Source organism: Cyprinodon tularosa, unplaced genomic scaffold, assembly GCF_016077235.1.
Source record: "Cyprinodon tularosa strain WSP-4 unplaced genomic scaffold, ASM1607723v1 ctg573, whole genome shotgun sequence".
Lineage (NCBI taxonomy): Eukaryota > Metazoa > Chordata > Actinopteri > Cyprinodontiformes > Cyprinodontidae > Cyprinodon > Cyprinodon tularosa.
The window spans coordinates 579,151-596,629 of record NW_024039311.1 but is presented as its reverse complement, the minus strand read 5'-3'; positions in this window follow the sequence as shown (position 1 = coordinate 596,629).

The window sequence follows — 17,479 nt, the reverse complement described above, 5'->3', positions numbered from 1 at the left end:
GGTCCTTCTTTTCTGAATCGTGACAGGTTAAGTTTGTTAAACCTGAAATCAAAGATTTCTTTTTCTGTGTTTTCCGTTTCACGAGCAGAGTTTACTCAACCTCTGTTTGTGTTACCATAGTGACAGTGGAGCTAATCTGGGGCTAACCTTGTCAGGAGCAGGTTTTGTCCTCTGTCTCCGCGCTCCCTAGAAATGAGGTTTGATTTCCTTATTTAGTCAGGACATTTTTCTCGTAGTTTTGTGTATAGTTCAATAGGTTTTTAAAAACAAATATTGCATTTCGTCCGCATGTCATTCTTTATTAAAGAATGATCAGCATTAACTCAAAGAGAATTAAATATTTACAGTATATGTTAGGCTCAGAACAGAAGGACCCAGTATTAGAGACAGACAAACAGTTTAGGTTTAACAGTTTAAGAGCAGAAAAAGAGCGGGTGGTGTCAGCATCCACAAAGGAAACTGAAACACCGAAGGATGATCCAGGACGGAGTCTGGTCACAGTTAACGATTCACAGAGCAGCAGACGGGCTGGACGAGGATAGACAGGCTCGGTAGTCAGGAAAGGAAATCCAGTCGGTACACAACGAACAGAGATCAGACAGGTAGTCAGGTCAGGCTGAAGCCGGAAGACAAGTCCGGCAATCAGACGGGAACAGGCAGGCTCAGAAGTCGAGAGGCAGACAGGTCGGTCGGAACTAAGAATGCTGGAATAGGTCAATGGTGTTGCGATCCATGGTCGCTGATGTAGCCTGAAGTACTGGTGGTAACCAGGCAACTTAATTACGGTAGCTTGGTCATCAACTTGCTCTTGAGTCAAACGTGAGACTTCAGTTTTCAGTTTACTATGGCAGCGAAGAGATGAAAATTTGAAAAAGAGAATGTATTGAAATATGCTGCAGTGCACTCTGGGGAGCAAGCTGCTAAACATTTTAACATTGACCCAAAAAGAATAAGATACTGGAAAAAGCAGAAAATTGATCTAGTTGCAGCAAACCAAAATAGAGCAAGACTGCCAGGAGGAGGGGAAAAAAAAAGGTTGGAGAGGAGTTGGACACAAAACTCTCTGAGTGGATCCATTCAATGAGGGATAATTATAACTGGGTGTCGAGAGCAATCATCAGAAACAAGGCTCTGGAAATCTAACCTACAGTTAGTGATAGCGGCACACAATTTCTTGCTAGCAGGGGTTGGCTTCAAAAGTTTTTAAACCGAAATGGCCTCACACCCCACAATGGCTCAGAAGGACCCAGATCTCCTCACAAAGAAACTTGTCTCATTCGTCGACTACGTGAGCAAAACTGTTGTCTCGAAAATAATTTTAGAGAAGGACAATTGCAATGGATAAGACTGTCATATGGTTTGATATGGTGTCTTCCATTACCATTGATGTAAGAGGGATGAAGAGCGTTTTCCTGAAAATAACAGGCCATGAGAAAAGCCCCCTCGCTGTTGTCCTTGCTGCCAAGGCTGATGGCTGATGGCATCCAGCTGCCAACAGCTGGATGAATGACGACTTGACCACAGCATGGCTAAGGTCAGTGGTAGAGCCATTCAAAGCAAGCCTACATGTTTCTTATGATGAGTGGTTGGCTGGAGACATGGCCAAGCAATACACAAGTGGAGGGAACTTAAAAGCACCATCTCGCTGTCTGCTTTTGGACTGGGTTCTCGCTGCTTGGGACAAGGACCTGATCGTCAAGCTCTTCAAAGTATGTGGGCAGTCTGTGAAAGCCGACGGGAGTGAGGACGATACTGTGCTTCAGGGAGGGACAGGTATGTTGAAATTAGCATACCTTCTATCACTATTGTATTTGTGAGTGAGCCTGTCCACTGTGATTTGCCAAACTAAATGAATGTATTGTTCTGAAATAAAGGTCCCGTCCTATATTAGAGGACTTATCGTATGCGGACTATTATCAAAAGGGCTGATGGGACAGACAAAAGTGGGCAGGAAGCAGTGCAGTTAATTTATGTTGGAATATAAATCTGAAATTAGTAACACTAATGCTTGGAGAATTAGCCGCATTAGCAAGAAGCTAATAGTATACCTCAGCTGGATAGTATAAATGTGAGTGGTGACATCACAGTTCGAAGAAAAACAATTCAGTTTATGGTATGTATTTAGGATATACTTCTGTCAGTATCTGATCCCTCCCATCTCAACACACAAACCTGGGCTAGTTGCAAGCAGAAAGGTAACCCTTTGATCTGATCCTTGTGCTCCCATCGTTGACTTCAGGAAAAATCAACCTAACCACGCTCCGTTGCTTATCAACAGCTCAGGTCTAGAGGTGGTCAGCAGCACCAAATTCCTGGGGGTGCAAATCCCAGACCTCCACACCACCTCACTCAACAAAAGGACACAAAAGTGCATGTACTTCCTGCGGAGAATGAGGAGAGCCACTTTCCCCCTTCCATCATCACGACCTTCTACAGAAGGACCATAGAGAGTGTTCCGACCAGCTGTCTCACTGTATGGTGTGGGGGCTGCAGCAGCGCAGACTGGAAGAACATGAGGAGAGTGGTGATACAGCAGAGAAGATCATCGGGGTTCCTCTTCCCTTCCATAAAAGACATTTCATCCCAGCGCTGCGTGTCCCAAGCCCTTACAATATCCATGACCCCTCACACCCCCACCATGGACCGTTCTTCCTGCTGCACTCTGGGAAGAGGAAATGGCTGCTCCTACCCTATGACAAAGAGGAGGGGTGGACTGCAGATCTCAAGACAATGGGTTTTAAGACTCAGAAGATGGCTGTCCCTAGCATGTAGTTGCAGGAGACTTAAAATGACTTACAGTCATCTCAGTTTGGTCTGATACTTCAACCTCAGGACAAAGTAAACCAAGAACTCAAGTGGAAAGAAACGTATAAACTTACAGGCAGACTCACTGCATTCATTCATACCATGAAACCAGTGCTCACTTTAGAACCCTTTAAAATAAACCGACAGCTTAAAAATCCGGAAGTTCAATTGAACGCATGCAAAAAACCTGAACTTAACTACTCTTGCCCAAGCTCAGCACCTTATTTGATCTAATAAACCTTACAGCTTCCCCCGGAGGTGATCCCCAGTAGTTCAACCACGCTGACTCCTCAAAGGGGATCCCTGTTAAGTGGCGCAGGGCGGCTGGTTAACAAGGCTGAAGGCTCTGTTTTCTCACCTGCTGTAAAGCAAGTAGGGTGGCGACGATACACTGCGGTCAACAGCTCTGGTGGTAGAAAAAAGGAAGAAAATTTGGCTAGCTTACTTCCAGAAGGATCCCAAGTGGAATTTTCATCTATCTATTGAAAGATTTAATGCTCTAAGTACTCTAAGAGCAGTCAAAGAGCCATTTCTAAGCCAGAGACAAATAAAGTTTGTTGAGAAAGTATGTCCCTTTAAGAACATAGAATTCCTCCCCCTTTAATTTGTTTCTGCAGCTGGGTCTGAATTGATCAACTACCATTCAGGCAATAAACTAGCTTTCTCTGTACTGTTATGGTTATAACAGGCAATAGCAGGTAGTTTTGATATGCATTAGTTTGACTAAATATGTATTTCTGTTAACTCAGGAAAACATTTTTTATCAATTAAATAAGTTACCAAACGCATTTATTAAACTGAATTTATTAATTTCTTTGTATAATTTAAGAAACCTTCATTAGACTATCCCATGTTATATCAAATAACCCATATTCCTTGTATGAAGCAAAGATACATATGCTATAGAAAATGTGAAATACAAATCTCCAGAGCTCAAAATACACACAGTTGTATGCTGTTTAACCTAGGTGGCATCAATGTTTACACTGACAGCTGCCAATTATTGCAATGTGTTGACAGTGTGAGGCTGTCACCTTCACCACACAGTTCACTGGCCATGGCATTATCAGTTAGACACATCCTGAACAGAAGGAAAATAACTGAACGCAGATGCTTTTGTGAACTGTTTGGGGAGAAAGAGGAAAATAGGAGATAGGAAACAGAAGGGCAAGAGATATTTTAGCTTGTGTTAGGATAAAAAGTCCTAGCAAGACCTTTATTGTGACATATAACATCTTAATCTTTCTCATTAAACTGCTTCAGTTTAACCACATTTTATTTTTTGTTTTATGAAACTATGGCAATCGAAATGAAGTGCACATACTGGATTAACGATTTTTAGGACCAATGTCGACCTGAAATTTCATCTGATCAAGAACAGCCTTGAAGTCATAGAATAGAAATTTGTTGTAAGACAGAAAGGCATAAAAAAATATTTTTTTCAGCTGCAACCACCAATACAAATGTCACCATCTCTGATTCATAGGTGATTAAAAAAAGCAAAAAAATAAATAAAAATCAAAGTTATAACTACATTGTAGAAGATCTTCAAATGACAAAGCCTTTGATCATAAGAATAACCCTGTGTTTCATCATAATTTATCATTGTATACAACAAAATGTCAATAAAATAAATAGAAAATGAGATGCATTGTATAAGCGTGCCTCTAAATAAGTGTTTTTAATTCAAAATATTAATCTAAAGGATTTTAGAAAAAACAAGAAATCTACAAAAAAAAGGTTTTGAATAACAACAGAGTGTAAACAAATATACACAAAACAATTAACATAACATTTATCAACTTTCTGAATCAACACAAGATTTATAGTCGCATTTGAACCTGAATAGCCTTTGTTTAATAAAATAGAGGGGGCCAGTTTCCCAACCCCAGGCCCCCTCTGTGCCCCATTCTAGCTACTATCTTGACCCAGTCGGCCTCAACAGATGGCCGTTCACACTGAGCCTGGTTTTGCTGGAGGTTTATTTGTTTTAAAAGGGAGTTTTTCCTCTCCACTGTCGCTACAAGCATGCTTAGTGTGAGGGATTTGCATTTGAGTCAATGAGTCGACCCTCCCCAATAGCAGCAGTTTGGTTACCTGCCAAACTTGTGCAGGAAGCATGCTGGTGATCATTCAGATGATATGTTTACGTAAGGCCGTCCGCATGCTCATCCCGTTAGCTATCTTTTTCTTAGAAAAAGGTATATATCTGTGGTGAGCTACAGTTACAGTCATTGAAGCTCATCTTTCTCACCATGGTTTGTTGAAAATGGCAGAGGGTCGTAAGTGTCTACGAAGGGTATGAGAAAAAAAGGTAGGGCCTCAGAAGAGACAGATATATCCTGGAATGCTTTGCGTGGGGAGCTCTCCTTGCAAAGCATTATGGGATTTGCTATCACAGCTGTTGCCATAGGCTACTGCTACCTGACAATGCCGACAAATAACAAAGATGGCACCGTGCAGTGGACCAACGGGGAAGTGACCATCTGTCCGAATGGTAAGTTGACTGTGATAGTGATTTAGGGGTTAGAGCAGACGTTCGGACCCAGTAAGCTTGTATGAGCTATGAGAACAGCAACTTTTAAACAGAGTGTGCAGGAGGAGAAATGGGCTCATGCATGCTCTCATTTTTTTTTTATTGGAGGGGACAGGTCTTTCAAAAAATTCCAGAAAATCCTCCACAATACCTTAAAATGTGCTTTAAAAAAAAGTTTAATAATAAAACATGTAATAATAAATCTTGCTGTGAACTACAAAAAAAACCCCAGGGAACTTTAATAAATGAATACATATGCTTGTTATAATTTTTTAAAAGTAAAAAAGTATCAGGGAAATGACCAATTAAAAAAGAACTATTCTGTTTCGTGTATATTCTTTCCTGTTGGCGCTGATTACAAAAAATCGGTCTAATCAAAGAAAAGGAAATTCACATGCTGCATCGCAATGTGCAGTGGATGCGTCTCAAGCTCTGTGCATGTTGATTAGCAAGGCTATTACAAACCCATGAGTTGACTTGTTCTATAAACCTAGAAAGATAAACAATTTTGGCATCCACATATTTTTCTTCCTGCTGGATTAATTATTTATGTACCTGTAGTGCTCTTTGATTCACTATCCAGTTCTTCCCAGAACTGTTTTCAAAGGACACTCACATTATAGGCGACTCATTCAGATGCAATTCCTAAATGTAAAAAAATGTTTTTATTTTATTATTATTCTTTTTACATTAAAATGGCTTCATAGTGAGTCTCTATAATTGGGATTGTTATCAGGACAGCTGATGTTGCTTATTTAATAAAGCCAACTTGCACATCGAACATCCTGCAGGCTTAGATGCTAGAAGTTCCCAAGACCAAATAAAAATAAATTTAATTCATTTCCATATTTATTTGTTTGCTAATAAATTTTAGCAACAGAAAATAAAACAGTTTTGATCTTCATATTTCTGTAGGCCTACTATTGGACAAAATTTGAAAAAAAAAATAAACATTAGTTTCTCTTATTTCTATTACTGTTTTTGAATTGAAAAAACGGATAAAGTACTATTACATGGACTCAATCCGACTCGTTTCTCGTGTTTAAAGCCAATAGTTTTTATTTGAATTTGGATCTTTTAGTATTTAAGATTAATTTGCGAGGGAGTTGCAGTAATACCGGAATTAAATCATTCTAAGTTTACTTGTTTTGGGGCCCTACATATCAGCTTGAAAAAATATTTCTGAAAATTTTTTTATTCTTTTTAAAGTTTATTTTCTCGTTTTACTGGCTGGTTTGGCCCTGTGATGGACTGGCGACCCGGCCAGGGTGTACATCGCCTCTCGCCCATAGACAGCTGGAGATAAGCAGCAGCACCCCTCATCACCCCGCTTGGGATATGCGTGAGAAAAAAATGGATGGATGGATGGATGGATGGATGGATGGATGGATGGATGGATGGATGGATGGATGGATGGATGGATGGATGGATGGATGGATGGATGGATTATGAAGTCCCTGACATACCTTCTTAGCCAGATTACTCATGTCTCTCCCTTCTTTGCATTAAAGGAAAGTGTCTATTCACAACTACCTGAAAAACAACTCCCTGGCACCTCTCCTTTTACTGGTTCTCAAAATACCTCCCTAAAAATCCCAATTTCCAAATTGCTAGAAATCAATGCAAATCAGTCTTCCAGAGCCACACCTAATTTACACACCTTTTCAACTGTCTGGACTCCCCTTTGGTATAAATAACCTCCTCTGAGATCTATATCGTTTAAATCTAAAATCTCTGGCCACTGTTCAAACCTCCTTGCCAGGAAAGTATTATGAAATAAGCAACTCTGCTGTTTCCCCTGTTTTTTGCATGAAGGTTCAAAAACTGAGCTCAGTCAGGACCTGTTAATAAGTCTGTGCGTTGTAATTCCTAATGGCAGTCCATTGCATCTTTGTTTATTTCGTCCCTTTGGAAAAAAGGAGGTCATGAGATCACTTATTGTATAGGAAATTCTTAGGCACATTTTCAAGCTTAATATATTAGAATACTGCTTCAGCAACACTTGTGGCCGAAACAGACCATGGCTTTTAATTGGTAGTGATGCTTGGGGTGTTAAAACTATTTTTTAACATGGTTGTTGTTGTCCCTTTGAATAAGCTTAGGATTTCAACACAGTTGTTTGAGAAAGAATATGTAACTGCAGCACCACAGGTGCAAAAGTGTGTGGGTGCTTTACATAAGAATTTTCCAACTAATGGAAAACCGACTAATGGATTCTGATCATTATTTATATCAAAACTATATTTTTTCCTAAGTGTTTTCCTTGTAATGTAATGAAATAGTAACACAAATGAATAATTTTTCATCTTTTAGATTTTTTACCTGAGATTTATTTCATACAACATTTTTTTTCTAATTTATTTGAATACATTTCGGACACAGCATATCTCATGACTCCATGTCTCTGGCAGCTGACTTGCTATGGATCTACTTCTGACAGGATGCCCCTGTGTTTAAATGTTGTGTGCATTTGTTTGTGTAAGACTGTGTGTGGGTCTATGTATCAACATGAACGTGGGGCAAATACAAAGCCCAGAACAAAAACTTGGCTATGGTGTTCTGTTTTTCTGTGCTGGACTCACAAGTCTTTGAAGTCAAAGCCATGGTTTTCTATTCTGTCAGTGACATTTGTTCATGTAATACCATTACGCTTTGTGATATTTACATAATATTTTCACAGATCCTCTGTATGTCTTATTGCATAGAAAGAAAAACGTAAAATATTCTTCTTTTCTGAAATAAAAGATGACCACAACGAAACTATGCAATGTAATGAGTTTTTTATTGTTCTTCAAAAGTTAAGAAACACACTTTAAAAAACTAAGAAACTTGGGAGTTGCTTGTGTGTTATTTTGACAAATTTCAGTTTTCGATCAACAATAATTTTAATGTTTGACAAAAATAACCAAAATAAGCAATGCATTTAGGTTCCAAAGGGTGATTTAATTTATCTAGCGTGAAGATACTATTAAAATTAATTTTTCCGTATGAGAGAAGCACAGTCACATGAACTCACTTCATATAAAACATTTATAAAAACAGAAAAAAAGCATTTGATGAACTGATTAATCCAAGTGTGTCTGCCCATGGTTACTGAGGTCAGTCACACTTAATCAGTTCATCCAGTAGAAAAAGACGGGAAACAAAAGAAGGTAATGGAGTTGTGCATAGAAGCTGACCCAAAAGGCTGTAGACAGAGTTCTTTTGAACATAAAAAAGAGAGGTCTCATGTGTTCTATTTTAGCTTCCCTTCAATGGCTTCCTGTTACATCCAGCATAGAATTATGAAATTCTTATCCTTACATTAGAAGTGCTAAATAACGAAGTTCCATCTTTATATCATACATCTCATTGTTCCTTTTCATCCTGACGGACCACTTTGCTCTTAATCTGCAAGTTTACTAGTGGTTTATAGAATTTGGGCCTGTTCTTCAGTGCTTAATCCTGTTTCTCTCCTACACATTGCTAAGGCCTCTCTTTAATCCAATTTTGGCATGATATTTGGCTCAGAGCTTGTCTCCTTAACTGTTTATTTAGTTGTTAGTTAGTAACTGTTTATTTAACTGTGGAGTTAGTTTACAGTTACCTTTTCTAACATATGTGACAGTGATGTCCTGTCATTTAATTCGACTGATCAAGCGCCTTGGTTGCTTGGCCACTTTGACTGGTCAGCGTGCATGTCAGGACTCCTGTCTTTGTGTATGTATGTTTCTGTGTTTGTCTCCCTTCATCCACCAGGAGGCGCCTGGTTCTGGTCGCCTCCTCACACACCTGCTGATGGTTTCCTGGTTAAACGGAGTGTTCTTAAGCTGCTGACTGCCACTATCTCAACGCCAGAGTGTTTGCCAGTTTTGGGTACTCTAGCCAAGCTGAGTTTTGCTGAGTCAAACTGAGTTTTTGTCAACCTGAGTCTTAACTTAGTTTTTTTGTCTTTGCCTCTCGGCAGGAAGTCATCTTGCAAACTGGATTTTTTTGGACCTTCTCTCCCTGGAAGGATCAACTGAGCTTCAAACTGAGCTGGGGATACAAACAAGAGGTTTGGATCCACTTTTCCCCGAAGAAACGTTTGAGCTTCACACTGAGCGAGGGATTCATCTGTACAACAGTCCGTTCATGTACCGCAGGAAATCTGAGTGGCAGTCAGTTTCGCCATTCACCAACTATCAACCGCATTTTGGGTAAACCCTGTTCCGCCCTCCACAGAATCAGATAAACACTGGAACTACAGCACACAGACAGGAGTCAAGGATTCAACTACTAACCAAATCCTCTTCTCCAAGTTCACGAGTCAAAATTCCAACTGAGCCTGAACTAATCGCTGTGTCTTCCCCTCACTTTTCAGTTCCGGTTGAGCAGTGTTCAGAGCAACACTTCTCCCTCTGTTTTATCTCTTCAAAAAACCCGTTAAACCTTTTCCCTGGTCTCCCTGTCCGGTTTTCTGCATTTGGGTCTGAACTTTGTTAAATTATGACAGTGCATGACTTTTACCTAGAAGTCTCTTATTATTTGCCACATACTGACAGAACTGATGTATCAGTGCTGCTATGTTCCTTTTGTTGGTCTGCTTACAGTACATCTCCTTAAACCCTCGCTCGGCCTCAGAGGGAGGGCGCTCACACTAAACCTATTTCTCCTGAGGGATTCTTCCTGTTAAAAGGGAATTTTTCTTCCCCCCTGTTGCTGCATGCATGCTTGGAGTGAGGGATTTCTGTGGAGCCATTGATACAATCCAAGCCAATATCTACTGTCACCACATGTTCATCAAGGAAAAGCACAATCTACAAAGTCAATGACGTGATGCAATCAGCTAGGTTTCAACAGATGCGATTTAACCAATCTGACTATATGATCAGATTGAATTGTCCTTGTACAATGCCATGAGATGACTATTATAAATTGGTGATATATTGATAAACCGAATTCAACTGAATTCATAGTTTCTCTGTCGCTGACTTCTATTTTTTCATCAGCCACTTTTACATGTTAATGTAGAAAAAACACACCTTAAGATTAATTTCTTTTTGAATGAATCACCATAATAGATTAGTCAAACATCTGATACCTAGATCTGAAAATACACTAATGCTAATAATAGTCATCAGTAAATTCTAAAACTTTTTCTTTGGATGAACCTTTGTTGGTTCTGTAGGAAGGAATTCACAAGGTTTATTATAAAAGCTTGTTTTGACACTTGGATAGTATTTATAAAACAAATCTGATTCCAGACTTTTTTTACTTGAGCAACTGTCAATATTGTCCGGCATAACTGGGTTGATTTGCCACCAAATTTGTAAGGCAATACTGAGCACTTAAACTCAGCTGCCATCATACAGAGAAGGGATACGAGACCAGACTGTCAAACAAGCACCAGCACTCATCCTATGGTGCTAATCACTAACCTTGCAATAAATCCTTATGCTAAATCCACTAAAACACAAAACTGATCAATTGTAAGTCACTGCAGCTCTGCTAGCACCAGTTATTTTGGTTTGTTACAAGCAGAGATGGGAAGTAACGAAGTATTTGTACTTCGTTACTGTACTCAAGTAGATTTTTCTGATATTTTTACTTTACTTTACTACTTATTTTTATGGCGACTTTTTACTTCTACTCCTTACATTTTTACACAAATATCTGTACTTTCTACTCCTTACATTTTTAAAAATTGTCTCGTTACTTTAGTTTTGAATCATTTCAATGGAGTTACCGTTATTATTTTTCACGTCATCAATACCAAATTCAATCTAATTGGATGGGAATCTACGTTGCATTTTTTATATTATATTATTATTTTTATCCTAAGTGTATATATTAGTCTATTTTTTTGCATGCCTTATACCCCAGTGTTTTTAGAGATTTTTATAATTTTATTTACCTATTCCATATTATATGTTTCATGTTGCACGATTGTACCATAAAAAATTCCTAGTTGCGAACTCCTTCACTAACAATGGCAATAAACCCGATTCTGATTCTGATTTGACGCACCACTACAAGATGAATCGACAGATTCGGCGGTATTCATTGGCGGCAAATCATTGCAGCTTGGTGGCGGTAGCGTTAGCATAGTAGCATGGACGCCTAAAATGTAGGCAACGGCATGAAAAAAGTGGTTTCTACTTTTACTTTTATACTTTAAGTAAATTTACAAGCCTGTACTTTGTTACTTTTACTTGAGTAAAGAAGTTTAATCAGTACTTCCACTTTTACCAGAGTATTTTTTAACACAAGTATCTGTACTTTTACTCAAGTATGGAAAGTGAGTACTTTTGCCATCTCTGGTTACAAGGCATCAAAGCAATTGATGTTTGGAGACCACATTAATTAGTTAAGTAAAGTAAAGTTCAAGAATCATTCAGTCATGGCTTTAGGTCTCTCAGCATTATTATTAACGCTTCAAGAAATCTGCAAAAGCAAAATTATAGCTAGTGATATCCAACTGTACTAAAAGCAGTGGCGGCCGGCCCATAGGGGGCGCTGGGGCACCGCCCTCCCTGATAAGAAGAGAGAGACGTAAAATATATTTTTAGAAATTAACTCATAAATGTCAGTTTTACTCTCTAGAGTGTGTACCTATAAGCAAAACAAATTATATAATCTAAATTTCCCTATCTACTGTCATTAATTTGTGGATTTCCACAGACAGACTCCTACCGTCTCTGTTCTGGGGGCTGTGATCAGACAGCCCCACATTTGCAGAGAATCTGACAATCATGTACTATTGCTAGATGAATTTAATGGCCAATCAGCGTCTCGGAACTTTATGGTCTTGGGGCTCTGAAAATAATGCACTTTAACAGGCTTCTGAACCCAAGCGCAGGTGCAGACAATTAGAGGGAAGATGGCGAATGTAACGAATGAGATGCAGCTTCCACCAAATTCAGTGAGATCCTTATTTATCTACCCGTTTGCCAGAAGAACATCCCTGTTGTAGGATATGAAAATTTCATGTCATGGTTATTGTGACTGTGACGAATCCACCTCGTCGCTTAAAACAACCTCTCTAACTTTGCGCGCCACACACACATTCCTGTTATACTGTGTTTGTGAGGACCAATACACTCGCGCTGAGACCAGTAGCTCCATGAACTTAAAACACACAAGCTGTTCCTGGTTACCTGCTGGCGTATTGAGGGTGCACACTTAATATTTCAGTGGGGTTAGCCGTGTGTGTGTGTGTGTGTGTGTGTGTGTGTGTGTGTGTGTGTGTGTGTGTGTGTGTGTGTGTGTGTGTGTGTGTGTGGGTGTGTGGGGGGTGTGGGTGTGTACGTGTTTATGCTAAGGGGACTTGTCATCTTCAGTCTGGCTGCGTCTTTGCTGGGTTCAAACCCAGTTTGGTGTAATTGAATAAGTCAATGAATCTGTATAAAAGAATTAAGCTGTAAAAATTATTTGTTTGTTTTTGTACATCAATTGTTTGTGGAGGTAATATATGGACAAAACTGATTAATGAGAAGAAATCAGAAATAAGAGAGCCTGAGGTGAGGGGCTTAAACTATTTATGAGGGCTGTGGGAAGAAAAGCGGCAATTTTTGTTTTCTGTTTCTTTGTTACATTGCTGGTAACTGGAGGGAGGCTGAGGCCCAGAGTATCTTGTATATGTTTAGTTTCTTTTGCACCCTGTTTTGAGTTTTTGAGCTCAATAAATCACCAACACCGGTAACCCGACTGAGACTGGATTCTTGGAGGCCAAAGAACCCCGTCACAGTGACCCAAATCATCACTGTTACTGTTATTATATAGTAAATTAAATCATTACTGTTAAATTGTATGTATTTTCCAATTGTTTATTTGAATTCTTATTCCGGATTAGTTGGAGACATACACTAGGCTATATCAGCCCCACCAAAAATATTTCTCACCAGCCGCCACTGACTAAAAGGTATGGTTGGAAATTGCTGAGAGTGGTTTTGGCAGGGTTGATGCTAGTCCAGCTCCATCTATGTTTCTGCAGTGAGTACTGCACAGTGCAGGTCTTCTCTGGGATTGGCCCTGGCCCCCTACTCCCTCTTTTAGGTGCTTCTACCTGGCAGGAGGCTTTGGGCTTTGTCATCTCTTGGTTTCCATACAGTCACTCTCCAATTTGAGGCCGTGATGGGGGTGTGGTCTGTCTGGTGACCTGCTAAGTCCCTTGGCTGAGATTGACTGATCCAGTCCCTTTATATGAGAAATGTGTGTGCTGTTGGGTGGGTGGGTTTGTGTGGCTTATGGGAATTGGATTGTTCAAAAGTCTTGGGTCAAGTGTGGCATGCCCTCCTCCTTGGTGTAGGCGCAGGTCTTGCTCTAGTTGTTTCCTGATCTTGCTGTGGCAAACCCCTGGGCTGGGCGATGGGTTGGAGGTTTTGCCTAGGGTGGGGTTCATCTGGACATGATCAGTTCACACTAGCTGGTCAGCTATCTGCATGGGGTGGGACCCTGTGCTCTATTTCATCTGAGCCCTTTTTTTACAGGGATTGTCTCTCCCTATCTTGGGCTGGAGGCAATGTATTGAAGCTGGTATTATGATGGGGGCCCACAGTCTGTGTTGTGGGCAAACCCACCTTGCTCCCCTGGCTACAACACTACAGTACTTGCAAGCAGGAGGAGAGCTGGCATAGGGTTTTATTTTATTTCCATTCTAGGAGGCTTCAGGGCTTCAGACTATTCTGTCTAGTTACCACCTAAATGCAGGTCATTGCTATTGTCATGCTTTCCCCAGTGACTCACTCCCTGTCACTGAAAAAGCATCCTCTCCCTCTACTTGTTCTTGTGTTCTGTCAAAACTGGTCATCTAAGCTCCACCAAGAGACATGCTGTAAGGGTCGATCAATAGGTCACTCTTGGAAAAAAGGTTTCCCTGTTTTCTTGCTGTTCTCCTGATTCTGGCAGGTTAACTCAAATCAGGCAAATAGCCGGTTCTTGCAAGATTTTCTTTCTTTATAAGAGCATGTTTGTTTCAAACTTTTCCCACATCTGTCCCCGTCCTAGTTTCTACTCTCTCCCTTTTGCTCACTCTTCTTATCTTGGCATGTTTTGCAATGATGAAGCAGGATGAGAGGAGCTTAGGGGCATTATCCTAAAGCTGTTCTTTGTGTGAGCTTTTGCTATTTGTTGAAATAACTTTCCATAAGTAAACAACAAGCAATAAATGAGAGACAGCACAGGAAAAAAAAAAAAAATCTTTGTTAAGCTAAAGAAAATTAAGAGGCAAACCAAACATCTCTCTTGGTAGTTATTGATTGAGATCATTACTTTTCTGCAGCATATTAGCTGTACTTTACCTTACAATGCTTCAGCTTTGTATTCCATTAGACTTTTAAAAACTGGTCTAGAGTGTGTATCAGATAACATAAGAACAAAATTTGGGGGGTTTTATTTAAAAAAAAATTGTTTTAAAGCTACAGTGTGTGTTAGCGACATCTAGCGGTCAGACTGCAGACTGCAGCAACATGAACATCTCCCCCCCACCGTTTCTCCCCCCCCAACAGTACGGCGAGCTTTACGGGACAAAATGTCTTCCATGACGTCCGCATCACCTACCTTCTCAAGTGATGAGGTTTGTTTACATAGATAATTTTACAGATAGTATTTCATTAGTCTGTGTAGGGTATAGATTTCATGTAGACTTAAGATAATAAATATACCCGTTATTTTTTCTACATCATTGTGACATTTTGGCGATCTCGCAATCACTAGTTTGTTGGCTCTGCACTGCCGTAGCGCAAAGATGTCTGCCTCCATGGCTGCGAGACCCGCTCCTATGTAATTATAAATAACGAATTCTAAGGCAACGCAAATATTAAGGTTAAGAGGCAGAGCTCGTAGATGATGATAAAATAACATAGTTATGTATAATATATTACATTTCTGACTGTATATCCCTGTAATTATTACACACTGTAGCTTTAAAGAGAGTGATTTCATATTCACCTCGCTACACTTGAGTGCAAAGGTGTTTAACAGCTTCCTTCTGACACAAATTACAAAAAAGACAGAATCATAAGTGTTTTGCAGTTTCTAACTTGTGCAAAACAAGGTATCCTTTTTAGACTGTACAGGAAAAAAATATAGCTGTGCAAAATAAAGAATTACAAAATTGGTGATAATAATAAAGCTCTATTAGCTTTGAAAGAGATAAGCAACAAGTTCTATCACAGCACTGGAGACAATTTCCCATACATTGCTTTTAAGAATGCTACTCAGAGCGGAGAAAAAAAAAGAAAGGTTATTTTCTAAATCAACACAAAGCAGACATTAAAAAATTGTGTACATGCGAATGAATTGACTCCCATTGCTATTATGTCTCCTATGAGGAACAGCAAACACACACAAAGTTCCCAGTGATAAAAAGCCTGTTTTACTAAATTAAACATTCGTCTTTGCATACAGGTCCTCAAAATTTCCATCATACAATATTGTAATTTAAACAAGCAGCACAACTTATTGAAGTTATATAATGCCCCTTTTCCACCGTCATGGTCGGAAACCTTTCTGGTTCCCAAATGTGTTTTAAAATTGGTTATGCCTCTTTTAAACGAAAAAAAAAAAACAGGTTCCTGAGTTTAAACTCAGGTGTGCGTCTTGCACTTCAGAATAGCTTGTTTTTCAAAGTGAACAGACGAGTCACATGTAGCGTCACCTGTGGGCAGTCAGCACGAGAAGAGCAGAAAAACATGGGAAATTTATTAATTTGATCGTTTGGCAATGTTCTCCAACACTGGTCTCCAGTTTTGATGTGACCCACAATGTCTCCAACAGCCAAGAGAACTGTCTCAGTTGGGATTGAAGAATCAGGCTGAATCCGAATCCCTTTCCTCAAAGACTGCAGACTGAAGACGCCATCCTTGCAAACAAACAGCGCTGCAAGCGCTAATGAGACCAAAACAACTCCAATATTTAGAATCAGTACAAGAAACAAAGAAACAATACTTGGAAAAAAGCACATAAAAAGAAATTATCACAAAAAAACTGTAAGAGACGATTTTTTCACTCTCAAACAGACTCACTACATGCGGCCTTACCGTCACCACACACTCTAAGCTAGGGTGACCAAACGTCCGTATTTCCCAGGACATGTCCGTATTTCACGTCCTGTCCCAGGCGTCCCGGGTTTTTTTTAGAAAGTGAAGAAATGTCCTGTTTTTTTAAATGACCTTCATTGGACCATTAAATTTACAGGCACTAGGGCACTGCGCATGGCGCTGCATGTGACGTAATCCCTGAGCCGCGTCAGTGCGGGCAGCCCTGTTCTTAATCAGAATATAGTTTGCGTGGCTGTCAGAACGCCAACAACATGCAAAGGCGCAAATATATGTTTACCGACAATTTACAAAAGAGTTTCCCCTCTTTCAGACCGGGTCGAGACAAACGGGAGGCCTTGTGCACAGTGTGCAAAGCAGTCACATATGTCTCGGTGTCCAATGGAGGAGCAAGGAATCTGAAAAGCCACCTGGACACTGAAAGTAAAGATAGTCTATTGATATGTTTGTTCGTTTTTGCTACATTTTGAGTTATTTTTGCTACACAAGAGGTATTTTTTGTTAATTAGCTCATTTGTTCATTTATTTTTTCCAATAGCCTACAGAACAGACATTATTTCGTTCATTACTGAGGCTGAGTATCATGTGTTATTGGGAGTTGAGAGTTATTGTTAACTTTTATTGTTAAGTGAGGGATGTTTAGATGAGACATTATTTCTTTCATTGTGCTATTCATTCATTACAGGAATTGTTAAGCATTTTTAATAAATACATTTTGAATAAAATTGAAAAATTGGACTTTTGATGCTTTGCTTATATTTCGGTTATCATCAGAGATGGGAAGTAACGAAGTACAAATACTTCGTTACTGTACTCAAGTAGATTTTTCTGATATTTTCACTTTACTACTTATTTTTATGGCGACTTTTTACTTCTACTCCTTACATTTTTACACAAGTATCTGTACTTTCTACTCCTTACATTTTAAAAAATTGGCTCGTTACTTTAGTTTTGAATCATTTCAACGGAGTTACCGTTATTATATTTCACGTCATCAATACCAAATTCAATCTAATTGGATGGAAATCTAAGTTGCATTTTATGCACCACTTCAAGATGAATCGACAGATTCGGCGGTATTCATTCACGGCAAATCATTGCAGCTTGGTGGCGGTGGCGT